Source organism: Pseudochaenichthys georgianus, chromosome 17 (assembly GCF_902827115.2).
Source record: "Pseudochaenichthys georgianus chromosome 17, fPseGeo1.2, whole genome shotgun sequence".
NCBI classification, from domain to species: Eukaryota; Metazoa; Chordata; class Actinopteri; order Perciformes; family Channichthyidae; genus Pseudochaenichthys; species Pseudochaenichthys georgianus.
Genome location: NC_047519.1, coordinates 4,888,031 through 4,906,382, shown reverse-complemented (window position 1 = coordinate 4,906,382; position 18,352 = coordinate 4,888,031). Strand labels below are relative to the sequence as shown.

At 42.6% G+C, this 18,352-nt stretch overlaps 1 protein-coding gene and 1 long non-coding RNA gene across 5 annotated transcripts in view; one reads left to right on the top strand and one right to left on the bottom strand.

Annotated features, from left to right (window-relative positions):
- LOC117462483 (disks large-associated protein 1-like) overlaps window positions 1-18,352 on the top strand; it is a 287,620-nt gene that overhangs the window by 186,545 nt on the left and 82,723 nt on the right. The window lies entirely within an intron of this gene.
- LOC117462484 (uncharacterized) lies at window positions 2,158-4,858 on the bottom strand. Its single transcript, XR_004553829.2, has 4 exons — window positions 4,747-4,858; window positions 4,552-4,646; window positions 2,571-2,647; window positions 2,158-2,248 (listed from the first exon to the last, which is right to left on the bottom strand). It is a non-coding gene; the product is annotated as an uncharacterized lncRNA (long non-coding RNA).

Below are 18,352 nucleotides of genomic sequence, written 5' to 3'. Positions count from 1 at the left end.
TTGGCAAGACTTTGTAATGAATCAAGCTCAGTGGCTCTGATTCACTGGGGTAAGTCACTGCTGCTTCCCACCCTTCCCACAAGATGACATTTGTATTTGTTTCTTTTATTTTAAAGGAATGGTTCAACATGTTGGCAATGTGCTTATTATTAAAGAGTCTAACATGTCAGTGAGTGTTGATGAAAGTTACCCAATAATCACAATGAAATACATCCCACTCAAAAACAATTTCCCCCACTAACTGTATCTGTATCTGAATAGAACGAACACCTTTTTTTGCATTTTGGGCTGTGAAAAAAAGTGGGTTATTGGACAGTTATTATATACTATATATTATATTATATTTACAGTGTAATTCTAACATATGCATGTAATGCTGATGGGTCTATGCCACGTTTGATCCAAGCATTCTAATTTTAGACATGCATGATGCACAGAGGAGAATATCCGTCTACCAGTCACCATGCTGGGAAACATTCATTCATCAAGCTTCCTCTCACCTCTGTGTGCCTAGCTAACCACAGTGTGTGTGTGTGTGTGTGTGTGTGTGTGTGTGTGTGTGTGTGTGTGTGTGTGTGTGTGTGTGTGTGTGTGTGTGTGTGTGTGTGTGTGTGTGTGTGTGTGTGTGTGTGTGTGTCAGCGGCTCTTCCTGTGCTCCACATGAAAACACATTAGACACTTATAGACAGAAAAACCATGTGATATTAACATTTAGAAAGTATAATGAATACTTCACTGTAAATAAATGATACATGTTCTTATTCATATTATAACTCTTAAACATTGAATATACAAAATGATATTTGACATGTTCCACTTCAAATTCGGAGAGGGTGTTAGCATGCTAACACTTGCTAATAAGCACAAAACACGATGTATACTCGAGGCTGATCATCAAGTCGTTATTAAAGCCCCTGGTGCTGTTCTACCATGCTGTGATTGGACCAGAGGCCTGTACTATGAATCCAGTTCTGGATATGTTTGAGTTACCTGGCTTAACTAACCCAAAACAAACGCGATCTCACTAAGCGGTCCTACGACGCTGGTTATCAACTCTTTAACTCAAGCCAGGGTTTCTCTGTCCGGCTGAGTGCACGTTCACATGAAAGGGGCGGGGTTAGCAACATCACAAACATGGAGAAGCGTACTGACAGCGCAGCACGTCATACTTCCTGAATGAAAAGTGAACTATAATATTAGACATATGAAGAAGTTAAACTTTAAACATCCATGACTTAAACACTTTATCCAGGATAAAAGCCACATAGCTGCACCTGCAAGGTGAATACAGCTGGTAACAGAACACGTGTTTGAATGCGTACATTAACAGGTTTATGATATCACTGCCCCGTCTAAGACACGATCTGACTTTAATTACATTTGTCTCGAGTGTTTCGTCAACTTAATGTGTTGCTTAAAATAATACTTCTGCATACAGTCTGTGACACTGTGAGTGTTGCACGGCCAGATACGGCTCAGCTGACTCAGATAAGGAAATATATGATACATTATGATGTGATGTGAATGATAATGGGACACATCGACATCTGCACTCACAGTGCCGGTGACTGACCGTGGTAAATTTGGTTTTATATTGGACGTTGGATATTCGACAAATTCGAAAAATCTATTTAACACTGGCTTCGATGGACGCATTTTTGTCAAACCAACTTCGATGTGTTAATACAAGGCCTGCCTATATAACACAAAGCTTCTTTTGTCAAAAAACCCACCTTTTGATTTTCTACTATTTGTTTGATGTTACATTTTTTTTAAATGCTATAAATCTATTATGCGGCTTGGCCTTTTCACCTACACATGTCATAATACATCTGATACATCCAGCTAACTGCCCTACACTTAGCACAAAGCTTCTTTTGTCAAAAAAAATACCCTTTGATTTTATACAATTTTTTAATGTTAAATGCTATAAATCTATTATGCGGCTTGACCTTTTCACCTACCGATATCAAAACATACCTGTGAACTATATATTATACAAGTTAGCATACAAACATTTTAGGGAGGCTATACTTGATTTATGTGTACTTTTTACACACACTAATTAATTAAATAAATACAACTTACAACGATGTGAAATATTTACATATGAACAGGAAATCAAATAGATTGATTGGTTATCGCGCAGGGTACATTGCCATTGTGCCAGTCCTTTTGGAACATGTACCATCTGGGTTGCTGTTAGGCACATGTCATGGAACCACCTTCCACATGAGTCATACTGGGTCTACAAAGAAAAACAAATTGAACATTTCATATTGGTGACATGATTTTTTTGTGCATAATGTAAATGACAAAAAAATATTTGTAATTTGTTGTCCAGAATATGTTTTAATAACAATAATATATTTTGCACAATATCAGCATAGTGTAATTTTGTGAAGGTGCATATGTATCCTATCTTTTTATGTAACTACTTCTGCTCCTTTAACAAAGTGTTCCTTTAACAATAGGTTATTCCAACGACTAATGCTTTCGGATTTCTTTCTAATCTCCAATACACATTCCTGCATTTAAAATGTTCGTGTTGTTGGATTTCAGTTACCTACCCAGTCAATTACTACTGCCTCAATGTCTTTGTCTCTTGGCACCTCCTTCAGGCCGCACATTGGACAGTAGTCTTTCTCTACAAGAACAACAACAACATTAATTTATGTAGTGCTTTAAAATGGACTCCCACACTGCATCACTGAAGGGGAGAACCTCAATAACCAAGTACCAGCATGCAGCAGCTTCTGAGTTACATAGCAGTCAGTTAAAAACATTTATTTAGCAGATTTAAGCAATAGCTCTTAATGATAACACTAATACTTGTATGTATTTACCTGGGGCCTATACTACGAACCTGGTTCAACCTAACCTGGATATGTTTGAGTTAGCCGGTTGGCCTAATCCAAAACATACGCACTCTCGCTAAACTGTACTACGACGCTGGTTATCAAGTGGATCGCTCAAGCCAGCCGTGTCCTATCTAGTTAGGTGCGCGTTCACATGAAAGGGGTGGTATTTGGAGCATTCGACCAATCACAAACATGGAGAAGCGTACTGACAGCGCAGCGTCATACTTCCTGAATGAAAAGTGAACTTTAATACTAGTCAAAAATGAAGAAGTTAAACTTTAAACATCCATGACTGAAACACTTTATCCAGGATCAAAGCCACATAGCTGCACCTGCAAGGTGAATACAGCTGGCAAAATAAAAAGTGTTTGAATGCGTACATTAACAGGTTTATGATATCACTGCCCCGTCTAAAACACCATCTGACTTTAATTACATTTGTCTCGAGTGTTTCGTCAACTTATGTGTTGCTTAAAATAATACTTCTGCATACAGTATGTGACATTGTGAGTGTTGCACGGCCAGATACGGCTCAGCTGACTCAGATAAGGAGATATATGATACATTATGAAGTGATATGCCGCGGACTGTACTTAATGTACTCTGATCCGGTTACTTATGTTGTGGCCGATATGTAAGTAAGCTTTCTTAACGCTAATGTTATAATAGTCAGATTGCTCTGAAGATGGGAGGTGATATTCTATTAATGTTCACGTTCACACAGTCGGTGATTTTTGCCGGCCGTCTTTCCTGCGACGGCAGCTTTTCTGTATTTCCTTTCTCCTGTAATATGACTTGATCTCTTTAAACTCCGCACACTGAGCTCTGATTGGTCAGCAGGCGGTGCTTTCCCTGAGTTGAGCTCTTAGCCTGCAACCTAACCTGGTCCCGACCAGGTTAGCTGCTTAGCATATATTACCATGGAGATCTAGCCTGCTAAAAAGAGAACCAGCTTCGGATGACCGGAAAGCCGGAGTTTTCCCTGAATTTAGCCGGCTAAGCGAAAATCCTGCTTCGCAGTATACCCCCCTGATGTGGACAGTAGCTCCTCTGCCATCTCTTCCCGGAGACGACACATATCCCTTGGCGAGTTCTTCATATTGAATGAAGGAATCGCCGGGAAAGACTGGATTGCCTCTTTAGCCATCTGATAGACATGTCAAAATAATATGCGTTACTGGAGTGTAGTCAAGTACTTGTCAAGCGTGCTTAGGGGTGTTCTGAATCTTCTTGTAATACCTGCATCACAAATACCCCGCGGCTTGTTGTGTCCTGCTGAACCGTGTGTGGAATTGTTGCGGCTTTCCACTTGAGGCTGCCCCACACCTGTTTGCCGTAAAGGTTTTGCCGCATCCGAAAGTAGCGGCTGGAAGACACAATGCAATGCACCAATGTCTAATTTTCTGTAGGCTCAGAACTCTGGCATGTATGCAGATAGTATGACAGTGTCATCCAGATACTGTTGAAACATGAGTCATGATGTCCAAGTTTGTGCTCATTTCTGACGACTTTACAGATCTAGAAACATTTGACAAAGTTTATTTCTGAATCGCAAAGTATGTTGAACTGTGACACATCACATCTATTTCAGTTTGCGGTTGTATTTTGGTTAATTTATTTCCACCCACAATTGAAATGATGCTTCATTGGTAGTCGGACAGGTAAGTTATATTTTGCATTATTTTCTTACTTGTAGCATTGAACAGCAGTTGTGGAGAGGTGAAGATCTTGTTCTGCAGCAGCAGGATCCATCACAAATAAACTCCTTGAAAGCACATGAAGATACTGGGAAAACATAAGGAAAAAGCAGAAGCACATTACGAAATCCACAATTATCCTCTGCTAACGTTCTTTGCAAATCTTTGTGTTGTTGTAGCCTACTCACCACGAACCGCCGGTGGTTGTTACTGTTAAGATCTGTCTGTGTTGGTGTTTTGTCTTGTCTTGATCTGTCTGTGGTTTTCTGTCTGCGTTGTGTTTTGTCTTGTTTAGATCTGTCTGTGGTTTTCTGTCTGCGTTGTGTTTTGTCTTGTTTAGATCTGTCTGTGGTTCCCTGTCGTTAGTTTCCCTGGTGTGTCTGATTACCCGATTGTGTTCACCTGTGGCCCCTGTGTGTTCTCCTCCCTCCTCACCTGTGTCTTGTTTGTGTGATTAGTCTTGTGTGTATTTAAGTTCTGTTTTGTCTGTCTGTCTTTGTCGGTTCGTCTTGTGTATTGACGTGGTCTGCGGTGAGTGTTCTGTTCTGTGTTTGTTAATAGTTAGCCTTGTAATAAAGGAGCTATTTTTTGTCACATCAATCTGCATTTGGGTCCTGCTTCCTGCACACACCGTAACATTACGAACCAACCGAGAACGGACCCAGCGGACAGTTTGTACGAGGTGGAGTACAATTTGACATGTTTGAGGAATGACTTTAAATATGCCTCCAGTACTGAAGAGAGGCAGTCCGTTTTTTCTGCGGCACGCCAGGAGGTTACCTCAAGGCCCTGGTTGAGGGAGTTGCTACCCGAGTGGGTGGAGGACTTTTTTGGCAGCTTTGAGGTCAAACCTGATTCCCGGCCTGCTAGCCCCAGGCATGCTATCTCCATGTCTCCCAATTCCCAACCTGGCACCATACGCCTTGGTGGCTTCCGCCTGAAGTCAACCTGTGCTTCTGCCCCAGTTCCTGCTCCTGTCCAGGAGTTGTATTCCGGAACTCGTCTGGCTTATGGAGGTCCACGGAATATTCAGGCGGCTGCTAAGAGGAATCGTAGCAAGGCCAGGCTAGCAGCCCACACAGCCATGTTTCCGGCTTCAGAACCCAACCTTACAGCCATGTTTCCGTCACCAGAACCGGACCTTACAGCCATGTTTCCGGCTCCAGAACCGGACCTTACAGCCATGTTTCCGGCTCCAGAACCGGACCTTACAGCCATGATTCTGGCTTCAATTCTGGCCCCCGCAGCCATGGTTCCAGACCCAGCTCTTGCCCCAGCTGCCATAGTCCCTTCTCTGGTTCCCTCTCTAGTCTCTTCTCGAGTTCCCCCTCTAGTCCCTTCTCTAGTCCCTTCCCTAGTCCCTCCTCAGGTCACTTCTCTAGTCCCATCTCCGGTTACCTCTCGAGTCCCCTCTCCAGTCCCCTCTCAAGTCCCTTCTCGAGTCACCTCTCGATTTCCATCTCTAGTCCCTACTCAAGTCCCTCCTCTAGTCAATTCTCTAGTCCCTCCTCTAGTCCCTCCTCTAGTCCCTTCTCGAGTCCCCTCTCGAGTCCCCTCTCGAGTCCCATCTAGAGTCCCCTCTCGAGTCCCTCCTCTAGTCCCTTCTCTAGTCCCCTCTCTAGTTCCCCTCGCGAGTCCCCTCTCGAGTTCCCTTCTCTAGTCCCTCCTCTCTCCTCTAGTCCCCTCTCGAGTCCCCTCTCTAGTTCCCCTCTCTAGTTCCCCTCTCTAGTTCCCCTCTCGAGTCCCCTCTCCAGTCCCCCTCCAGTTCCCTCCTTTAGTCCCTCCTCTAGTCCCTCCTCTAGTCCCTCTCGAGTTCCCTTCTCTAGTCCCTCCTCTCTCCTCTAGTCCCTCTCGAGTTCCCTTCTCTAGTCCCTCCTCTCTCCTCTAGTCGCCTCTCTAGTTCCCCTCTCCAGTTCCCTCCTTTAGTCCCTCCTCTAGTCCCTCCTCTAGTTCCCCTCTCGAGTCTCCTCTCGACTCACCTCTCGAGTTCCCCCTTGGTTCCCCTCTTGAGTCTCCTCTTGAGTCCCCTCTCGAGTCACGTCTCAAGTCCCTACCCAATGTCCTGGTCCATTGGAGGTTCCGCTGGCGGTCGTGCCAACTCCATGTCCTGTCCCATTGGAGGCCCCGTCGACTACTCCTCTGCCGGGGGTCCTACCAATCGTATGTCTGTCCCGTTGGAGGTCCCGCCGTCTACTCTCCTGCCGGAGGTCCTGCCAGCTCCTTGTCCCGTCTCGTTGGAGGTCCCGCCGACTACTCTCCTGCCGCGGGTCCTGCCAACCCTTTGTCCTGTCCCATTGGAGGTCCTGCCGTCTACTCTCCTGCCGGGGGTCCTGCCAATCCTATGTCCTGTCCCGTTGGAGGTCCCGCCGACTGCTCTCCTGCCAGGGTTCCTGCCAATCCCGTGTCCTGGTCCTCTTCCGTGGGGGATCCTGCCGAGGCCAGCTCCGACACTGGGTCCTGCCCGGCCTCCGGCGCTGTCCCATCAGCGTCTTCCTGGCCGGCCTCCGGAGCTGGCTGGTCTTCGCCCTCGAGCCCGGCCCTCTGAGAGCCGCAGTCTTCACCCTCGATCCCGGCCCTCTGAGAGCCGCAGTCTTCACCCTCGATCCCGGCCCCCTGAGAGCCACGGTCTTCGACCTCGAGCCCTGCCCCCTGAGTGCCGCGCTCCTCGCCCTCGAGCCCGGCCCCCTGAGAGCCCGGCCCCCTGAGAGCCGCGGTCTTCGCCCTCGAGCCCTGCCCCCTGAGAGCCACGGTCTTCGACCTCGAGCCCTGCCCCCTGAGTGCCACGCTCCTCGCCCTCGAGCCCTGCCCCCTGAGAGCCGCGGTCTTCGCCCTCGAGCCCTGCCCCCTGAGTGCCGCGGTCCTCGCCCTCGGGCCCGGCCCCCTGACTCTTCCTGCCACTGCCTTTGCCCCTCCATAACCCCCTTTTCAAACTCTGCCTTGCCCCCGGGCCATCCGCCCGAGACCCCTTCCGGGTCCTCCGCTGTGCCCCGGCGCTGTCAGCCTAAGGCCGTCCTCCAGACCCCCTCCCACCCTGTTGGCCCTAGTTCTGTGTCCCTCCTCCAAACACTGATGTGAGTTGCTTACCTCACCACAGATCAATTATTCTGGGCGTAAGGTCATACATTCATAATGCCGCAGAGTAACACACTGGTCTTGTGACTTTATCACTGACACCACCAGTTCAGTTTGACCTTGTTCCCACAGTGTTTTTGTCTGTAAAAGAAATTGTATTTAATGACAAACTGGTTGAAACGCATTTTTGTTATATTACTTGCTTATATCTTATCATACCAGTGTACATTCTTTCCCCTGGTCTACTGTGACTGGCAGCTTATTTGGTGTAGCAGGAAATTTGACTCTGCTTTTGTCAACTTTTTCTGAGATAGCTGGTTCTTCTTTCCTGACGTTGTCCTTTTTTTCCCCAGCCTTTCTGATTGGTTCTGGTGTTGTTTATGATGGATAGCTTTGATCAGCTTTTCCTGAGGTAGCTGGTTCTTGTTTTCTGTCTGTGTCCTTTTGTTTGGGTTCTGGAATTGTTTGAGGGATATTGTAAAATGTTGATTTCTTCACTTGGACAATGGGTTCTCCTCGTTTGAGCCAGGTCTCTTCAGCCTGTGCCACATTTTTAGTTGATTTGATTGGTATGTTTTCTGGTAGATTATGCCTGAGAATGTGTTCGATGTACCTCCCTTTTTAGAGAGGAGTACATAGTTCTGATAAATTCTGCAGGCCTAAAGTTTTTTTTTGTGGAGAGGATGGAGTGTTTCACAATGCCAAACCACGTTTCTACATGACAGTTAGTGTCTCTGGTCTGTACTTCAGATGTATCCGGATCAAGGGTCTTGTCTCGGGCATAGCGTCTCAGTAGCACCGCCCCACAGTGGGAAGATCCCCATGTAATTAGCCAAAAGCACCTTTAATATTTTAGGACAGTGGTAGCGGTTTGGCTGATGTCCATCCTCATCCTCCTCTGCCTCTCCTATTGCTGTCTGTGCTTCCTGAAATGCTTCTTGGAAGCATTGGGTATATGGGGACCTACCCTCAATTGTATGTGCCCGCTTCTGCTCTTCCTCCTCCCACCCACTCTGTGACTCGCTGTCTATGTCCCCATTTTCAAGTGTTGGGTTGTTGCCCTTGGCTATCAATTGTTGCAGAAAGTCTAGGCTTTGATGAACATTTGGATGCACATGTTCTGCAAGCAAGACAGTACAGAGATGTTTGAAAATGTCCTGGCCTGACTGCAGGGACACTGTGTTTTGTATTCGTGCAAACACGAAAGTCACAAATTCTCGGAGACCTGGGTCATCTGTCTTGCGGCTGACACTGTTGCTCACTGCTTTAATGATATGTGCCGAGCAGAGGTATTGTATTGTATTGTGGTGGGTTTTATTTCATCCCACCTTTTTTGCCTATTAATTATGGCGAACGTTCTTGCCAGATATGCATCCACACTCTCTCTGTTGAATGCCAGTAGTGTGGCCTGCATTAGTGCCCAACTAAAGTCTGTTTCAATTTGATTGACACAGTGTGTTGTATATTTGCCCAATGTATGAAGAAACTGAAGTAGCCAATATGCCAGAGGTGGAACTGAATGGTTATTGGAAAGGAGCTCACAGACAGGGAGAGGGGGAGAATCTCTGCCCGCTCCAGGCAGGGTAAGGGCATAGTAAAAAAAAAACCTTTGTTGTCACCAGGCATCTTTCTGACAACACCTCCTGTAGCATCAAGGTACAACGCCACCTTTATTTTTCCCTCCTGAGGTGGTTGACCAAAATGCTTACACCAACCTCTGTGGACAAGTGTACAGCAAATGGGGTTATCTGCAGGACTTGAATGTAGCCTGGCATGTTGACATGACTGCTGTCACATTCTCTGATAATATCCTGTGTGAGTGGAAGTTCAAGAACAACATTGTCGTGAAGCTGCTTGCTTTTTTTCAGTTCTGATGCAATTACCTTCAGAATGTTCTTGCTTAAGCTGCACCTAGTGTCAGCAGAAAGTATTACAAATAATGATTACAAAAAAATGCAAAAAATAAATAATAAAATATATTTTTAAATCGTGTTTAATCATCTGATTCTTCTGTACATTGCTGTTTTAGTCTGTTCTTCTAATTAGTGTCTACAGTGTGTGCCTATTGAGCTGTTTAGAGCCATGTGGGACAAAACCAGATCATGCCCCTCCCTCTCACTGACTAAGTGAACGGTGACTGTAAAAACTACACTGCGCATGCTCAGAGTATTGTCCTATTTAATGTGTGTGGCAAAAAAATTATGACCATAGGGGCACTGAGCTGTCATCTCACATAATTCAGAGCTGATTGGCTATAAGTATGTGTGCCGCGAAAAGTGTGGTGTGTGAAGAGGAGACGAGAGACGCGTCCTAAAACCAGGAAGTAAGCTGCGCATGGGTTCCCTCCACAAAAAATCAATGAGATTTCTCTATAGGATTTTAGAAAATGGCTCATAAGATCTGTGAGAAACGTACCTGTTAGATAAATGGACGTTTTGTTCAGCCGGATAATATCCACATGTCTACTCTACTTTTATCATTTTCTAATCATAAATCTATCGATTAGATTTATGATAGACTTTTGAAACTACAAGAAGATAAGGAGGACTTTTACAAAAAAGTAATAAAGATTTTTGTCGAGAAGGATAGGCAAATGGACTTCATCTTCAAGTCAAGGTAAGGTAAGACCACCATTTTATTGAAAATGGGATCTTACTAAGAGAGAACAATTCAATATGTAAATGATACAATTACATTTTTTGGGTATCCTTTTGTTGATCTGTCTGTTTAAAATTAATCGAAGCATCAGACCAAAAAAAGCTTTTGAAAATAATATATTTTGATTTAGGTCAAAATATACCTAAACAATCTAAATATTTGTAAACCTGAAGTGCCAGTGCCTCACCAGCCATGAACCTCACTGCAGAAGCTTATATATAGACATCTAAGTGTGTTGTGCCCCACCACTTTTGTATATATAAAAACGCCACTGCGAACACAGGAGGGGGCTTGGCTGTCTTCAAATAAAGATCGCTCATTTTAATTCTCCCCAAATATATTGAGGCTGAACCTGAACGTCTAATTCTCTGCTCCCATCATAATCTTGGCGATCTTGTTAAAATTGTGAATGCAGAATTAAAAATACTATGTAACTGGTTTGCAGTTAATAAATTATCCCTTAATGTGGCCAAAACAAATGACATGTTATTCAATACAAAGTCTGAGAGTAGAAATGACTGCATTATACAGATTTGCAATACTGAGATAGAAAAAGTTGGTGCATGTACATTTTTAGGACTGCTTGTTGACGAAAAACTCAATTGGAAGCACCATATAAATTATGTACAGACTAAACTGTCAAAAACAATGGGTATTTTGTATCATACTAAGAACATTCTTGAAGAAAAGATACTCTTTATAACAGTCTATTTCTCCCTTACCTTTACTACTGCTCCGAAATATGGGGAAACACGTACTCAACAAATCTACAAACAATAATAACATCCCAAAAAAAAGTATTACGAATAGCCTGTGGTGTTGGTAAATATGAACACACAACTCCCATATTTAAAAAAACTCAATCTATTAAAATGTGTTGAGATAGTACAGCTTAAAACAGTACTGATTATGCACAACATTTACCATAACAAAATGCCTAATAACATTCAAAAGCAGTTCCAAACCACAGCGTGAACATATGAATGTAAAAAAAGTCACTTGAAAATAAGTGTTCACAATGTTTATATGCAATTATGCATATATTATTAATTTGCCAAGTAGCCTACATGTGTACCTATTTATATATAGTATTTTAATTTCCAAAAAAAGATAGTTGAAACTGCTATTGACGTGCAGAAAATTACCCTATATCTAAGGGTCATATATATATATATATATATATATATATATATATATATATATATATATATTAGGGCTGTCAAGTTAACGCAAAAATTATTAACGCATGTGTATTTTTTTTTTCTCGGCCGCCCCGTAGTTTCAGAGCGCATCGAGTTTAAAATACCATCTACAAGCTGATGCTGACAGCCCCGCTCCTGCCGCCCGCTTGTGGCAGACCACACTTCCACGCTCACCGGCAGGCACCGACTGGCTATTGGGAGGACCGGGAGGGTGTGTGTATGTGTGGCGAGAGCGAGAGAGAGAGAGACCTTACATGCATTGTTGTTGTTAGCATCTGGTGCTAGCTACAGATGTAGCACTCCAAATCAGACTCAAATGGGTGTGTCCCAGTCAAAAGCCCAGTGGATGCCAGTGGCTGGGGGTGTTGCCAAATTGCTAGAGGGCGTTGCCCAATTTCCACATTTGTTCAATTACAGGATTTAACCATGAGATGGCGCTTCATTCACAAAATACACAAAGACAACTGGGTGTTGTAGAAACATCAATATTTTAGATCAAATAAAGTATATAGTTTGCTTTATGCAGTATATTTCTTGTAATATTGTTGGGGTGTTTTTACACAGTACAGTAGATTGAAGTAAATCAACTTATACATTAAGATAAGATAAGATGGACCTTTATTAATTAAAAATTCAGTAGTTCAAACGGCAACAGGGTGAGAGTGAAAAACAGGACAGCACAGATTCACACAGATTAATAAAATCAAAAATAAGATCAGCGATAATAATGAGAAACTATGTATTGTATTAAGTAATATCATACATTAACCCCATTATAGCAGATGCCACATTGAATGGATGAACACATGTATGCATCAATAATTACAACAGAGTATTTCTAAATACAAGTTGTAAAAATACTTACATGTATTTAATATTAACCCTTTGGAGTCGACCTGTCACGCCGGCGTGATCAGATCACATGACCTGTTCAAGCCGGTGCCGCATAAAAACAACAGTCCGGACAACATTGTCGTGTGTCGAAAGTACTGGCTTGAAACTATATCCCAGTCTTTGTTTCATGCAAAAAGACCCAGTAAACACGGAGATACGATGATATAAAGTTAATACATTTCAAAAGTATGAAATATGGAAGCACATATTTGAATATCTTCGCCGTATTTGATCATTTTACGAAACGGAAAATACTGGAAACTGTAGATCCTGCTCAACCGAACCGAAGAGAGACGGAGGGGAATGGAGAGAGACGAAGATATACGAAGACAGGCGGCGGGAGACGAAGAGAGGCGGTGGGAGACGAAGAGAGGCGGCGGGAGACTGCGATTGAAGTAAAGTGACAGACAAACATTGAGAATTTAGATATAGTTAGATAGATTTAGAGTTTTGAAGATTCAACTATGATGAAGAGAACTCTGAACGTGAGTCAAGCTTTAAGCTTGGTTTTTGACATGGAGGAGGAGGAACCTGTGATGTTGGCCTCTGTGTCGTAGTTGACAGAAACCGCTTTGAAGCGTGGCACAGATAAAGACAGAAAAAACAGATTTTTGTACATAACATGTATATATATATATTTGTATTATATTTATAATAACACTTTTGCCTTATCAGAATGAAATCCAATGCTACCTCAATCAAACGTTCACATTATCATAGTGACATCCCATGTATATATTTCCAGCTTTTAAATGGTTTCGTTGTGTATGTTTGTGTTACCTATATGAAAAATAATATCATTTTCAAAATCTGTTTTTACGTTTTTTTTGTGATTTTGGGTCCAAAATGTTCATAGAGTAGAAGATCACTGCTCTATACAAAGTCAAAAATCCTACAGCCAAACGAAATAAATATAATTAATTATGATGAATACGTTAAGTCTTATTCATTGTTTTTCACTTTTATTAAATGTTTGATATTTCCAGTGGAAATGGTGGACTATCGGACATTCAAAATGCAGCATATTTTCACTCTTACACACATATATTCTCCTTTTACATACATACATTTTCACTCTCACACACGTATATATTTACACTCACACATTCATACATTTTGCTCACATATTATCCTATTTCAATGCACACATTCATATATTGTCACTCACACATTCATGCATTTTGTTCTCATATTCATATAATTTAATGCTCATATTTATATATTTTGCTCTCATGCGAAATCTACTAAAACAAAGTATGTCATGGTGGTCAGCTGTTAAACACAAAAGTGTATCTTAAGAGCTGTAAATATAATATATAATATGCAAACAAAAACCTACAGACTGGGGGATGGGAGATCACAGGAGTGGGGGGGGAGAGCTGTGGAATGTGACCCTTGGGAGAATTCCTCCACACAAACAAAGAGTTCGCAACACAGGACAGCATAGGCAACATGGGGGGTGGGGGCTGGTGAACGGTCTGGTCAATGTTTGTAAACACAATCCCCAGGATGTGTCCTAATCAAACCAAAAGAGAAAATGCAGATATCATTCTCCCTCTCGACTCGCTGGTATCTCGAGCTGAGCGCTCATTGGTGTTCATACTGCTCACAGGCTGGGCTGCTGTGTATATCTAGTGTATTCATACTGTACCCCTCCTCACTGTTTATTCATCATTCAAACATTTACACCTTCAGATCAGGAGCCGGGTAAATGAGAGACTGAGGAGCCCCCGAAAAACAGATCCCGAAATAGCTCGTCCTGGTTTCCGCAGCAGATAGGCCTACAGTATGGTGTCTGTTATGTCAGTTATTTTAAATAAAACGTTGAAAACTGAACTTGAAAATTGTTTCCTCTTTTTATTTTATTTATCATTTTCGGGACGGGGAGACGTGGGGAGTGTGATTAAAAATTAATTTGCAGAAATGTAAAGTGATCTACCTAAGTTCTATTCATATTCTTGACTGGAAGAGCCGTGTAAATGGGTGGCCATATATGCATTTGAAAAGCAATATAAATCACACAGTTATTATACAATAGGCTATAAAAGCACCATCGATAACCATTACCTTTATCCAATTCAAACTTTGGACGGGAAAAAAGGAAGGTGTACATGGTTGGGCTATACTGTAGGCCTACTGTACACATACAAAGACCTTTCAAGCTAGTGTTCTTCTGGAAATGTTCACATCAGGCCAGAGTCCTGCATCGGGTGACCCGCAAAGAAGGTGATTCGCGGGTGGTATTTTTTCAAACGCTTTTTTCCGGGTTCGGTTCTGGTTAAAACAAAGATGATGCGGGTCGGGTCGCGGGTATTGCATAATAAATATATTAAAATAATAATAATTTATTTTAATGTTTAAATCCTCAGACTTCTCCCCCGCGGGACCGTGCATAATCATAACCTCTGCAGCGCATCAATCTGCTGCTGTGCGCGCCACATTCGAAATGGCTGAGGTGATTTGATATGATTTGATTTGATATACTTTATTAATCCCCGTGGGGAAATTGTTTCTCTGCATTTGACCCATCCTAGTGTTAGGAGCAGTGGGCTGCCATTTTGAACGGCGCCCGGGGAGCAGTGTGGGGAACGGTGCCTTGCTCAGGGACACCTCGGTAGCACTTGGTCTTGCCGGGACTTGAACTAGTGACCTTCCAGTTGCCAAGCCAAGTCCCTATCGACTTCGCCACCACCGCCCAGAGCTTTGGTGAAGCTCTCTAGTGGAGAATACAGCATTTTCAATAACACTTCCTCAAGAGCGAAATCCAACGTCTGGGAGGCTTTTGGTGTCATCCTAGATGGAGAACATAACCAACATCCCACGCTTTTTGAGACAAATATGCAACTGCATGTGTTAATAATTGCACGTTTTCACTACTCATATATAGGCTAGGCTATGCGGGTTCGGGTCGGGTTGCGGATCTTGTGCCGACGGGTCGGGTCGGGTTGCGGAACTAATTGGCAATATGTGCGGGTTCGGTATTGCACGTCGCGGGGCGGGAGCGGGTCTTGAAAATCAGACCCGTGCAGGACTCTGCATCAGGCACCTTCAAGTTAAACAATACTACAGTAAACAATTAACACAGTAGGCCTAAATTATGTGGATTAAACCACATTTATTTCGTTAAAAATAAACGAAATATGATTTTGTTTGAATGATTAAATGTCATCAGGCACCTTCAAGTTAAACAATCAGGTGCACACTTTAATGTGCCGCCACCTTCGGACTCGGCTTGACTCGGTTTAAAGAATGCACAAATGTGTTTAATCGTTTATGTCAGATATGTACTAAGTAGCCTAAATACATTTGTTCCTGCTCAAGATTAGATTCAACTTTATTGTTATTGCACATATTGCAGGTACTGAGACAACGAAATGCAGTTTAGCTTCTAACCAGGGGTGCAACAAGCAGCGAAAAGTAATGTGCACAATACTACAGTAAACAATTAACACAGTAAATGATGTGGATTAAATCACATTTATTTCGTTAAAAATAAACGAAATATGATTTTGTTTGAATGATTAAATGTAGGGTGAATTGCCCTAATGTGGGAAATCTTTGCATTTCAGACTTCGGGAATATATTGCGATATGAAGCCGATACAATAAATCAAAATCCAGTACCATTCCGAAATCCCCAGTAATATTAGACACTAATAATACAGTAAACTATTAACACTGTACATATTATTGTTTGCCCGTGGGATTAGGATGATCTGTAGTGAGAGCCGCTGCATTTTCCTCCGGTCGGATGTGATATAAAAACAAAGTGATTATTTTTGTTGTTGTAAACTCACGTGGATTAAATTTAGTGCATTAATTTCAACTCGCGAACATATGATACATTAAATGATCGTGAGGATGATGATTGAAAATCGTTTGTTTGAGCCTGGATGCATTTCCTGATCTAAAAACATAGCGATGGTTTTGTACTTACGCCAACGTGAATTAAACAATTTTGTTAAATAAAAATATGGTGATGTTTAGTAAATGATTACATGTCTCTTATTTAGCACAGAATATGATCCTATCCGTGACATATATGGATCTTAACAAATATCCGCTATATCAGATACCTGTAGATCAGCTGTTTATTTCACATGAGTTCCAGTGTGGCAGCTTTTCACGGCTCCCCCTGGTGGATCCATGATCCATTGCAGCTGGTTTCATTATAATTAAATGTATTTATCAAGGGGGCGTTTCAAGTCCTGCGGGGGGGTTTTCCTTTTCAGCAGGGGCCCACCCCGTGCCGATCACGGACCCGCACGGGCAGGCGTCTGAAACGAAGCGCTACATCTGTAGCTGTGCTAACGGATAGAAGGAGCTGTTTAAATGAAAACAGAGGAGCGACATTTCGCCACAACTGCGCCGAGCACTTGACTTTATGCAGGAAGCCAGACAGTGGGACATTGTACGAAAAGTCAGCACACTCAGCACGGATAGTGCGCAACATGATTGCAGCGTCCAGGCAGCTCCCGTTCGAGCATATGCCTTGAGTTGCACATAGCTCCAACGATCCAACACACACACACACACACACACACACACACACACTATTTGTATTGTATTATTGTATGAGAGAGGTTCCAGGGGGGTATACTACGAAGCAGGATTTTCGCTTAGCCGGCTAAATTCAGGGAAAACTCCGGCTTTCCGGTCCTACGAAGCTGGTTCTCTTTTTAGCAGGCTAGATCTCCATGGTAACTTATGCTTAGCGGCTAACCTGGTCGGGACCAGGTTAGGTTGCAGGAGCTCAACTCAGTGAAAGCACTGCCTGCTGACCAATCAGAGCTCAGTGTGCGGAGTTTAAAGCGATCAAGTCATATTAGAGGAGAAAGGAAATACAGAAAAGCTGCCGTTGCAGGAAAGACGGCCGGCAAAAATCCCCGACTGTGTGAACGTGAACATTAATAGAATATCACCTCCATCTTCAGAGCAATCTGACTATTATAACATTAGCGTTAAGAAAGCTTACTTAAATATCCGCCACAACATAAGTAACCGGATCAGAGTAACATTAAGTACAGTCCGCGGCATATCACTTCATAATGTATCATATATTTCCTTAAATGAGTCAGCTGAGCCGTATCTGGCCGTGCAACACTCACAGTGTCACATACTGTATGCAGAAGTATTATTTTAAGCAACACATTAAGTTGACGAAACACTCGAGACAAATGTAATGAAAGTCAGATCGTGTCTTAGACGGGGTAGTGATATCATAAACCTGTTAATGTACGCATTCAAACACTTTTTCTTTTACCAGCTGTATTCACCTTGCAGGTGCAGCTATGTGGCCTTTATCCTGGATAAAGTGTTTAAGTGATGGATGTTTAAAGTTTAACTTCTTCATATGTCTAATATTATAGTTTACTTTTCATTCAGGAAGTATGACGCTGCGCTGTCAGTACAACCCTGTCTCCTAAAAATTACGTTCCCACAGAACTAAACTGCATTCTCAATTACGTTTAGCTAGAAACGTATTTTCTCCCACGTTACGTTTGTTATGAACGTATCTCAAATACGTTTATTTTCTACATATCTTCTAGAAGCATATTTTCTTCCACGTTACGTTAGTTATGAACGTATCTTAAATACGTTTATTTTCTACATATCTTTGCCATTTATTGTCTTGTTTGTAATAATGATAATAGTTATTTATAAATATCATTTTAGAGCACACATTTGAAATCGAGAATCGGGCTCGATATATGGTTAAATTAAAATCAGTAGGCGAGGCTGTAATTTCGCCAGCTGTTACTCTCATGAGCGAGGCAGAACATAATAGTTTGATCATGCCAAGAAGCTGCTGTGTCGTTTATTGCACCTCAAACATTAAAACAAATCCAGAGTTACGTGTTTCTGTACTTCCTCTAAGAAGAAAGGACAGTAACAGAAGAGCTCTGTGGCTTCAGGCTTGATCGCCGTTCAAATGACAGCGCTGGTTTTCCCAAAAGTGGGCGGGGCTG